Here is a 351-nt window from a genome sequence, read left to right as displayed (position 1 = left end):
TCAGGTTTTTCTTCTTTCTACCTGTTACTAGTACAGTATACTGTACTGAAAAAATGGCTGGAGATCAGGGATGGGCAACTTCAATGCTGAAGGGAGCGGCCACAATTTTTCATCAGTGTAACTGGATAATACATTCGTCAATGCATGGGTAAAAGATCCAGTTGCCTCACGCAACAACACAGAGTTTGAGGCAAACAACAAAATAACCACAAAGTATTTTTCTTTCCAGTGCAAAGGGTTCGCTTGCCGACATGAAGTGCAAGCTATCATTTTGTCCTTTTTTTTTCTTCGGAAAAATCAACTTACTCAAAATGTTTATTGAGCGTTTCTCCAGCATTTCATTCCAAATCA

Source organism: Hippocampus zosterae, chromosome 11 (assembly GCF_025434085.1).
Source record: "Hippocampus zosterae strain Florida chromosome 11, ASM2543408v3, whole genome shotgun sequence".
NCBI lineage: Eukaryota > Metazoa > Chordata > Actinopteri > Syngnathiformes > Syngnathidae > Hippocampus > Hippocampus zosterae.
This window is presented reverse-complemented; position numbering follows the sequence as displayed.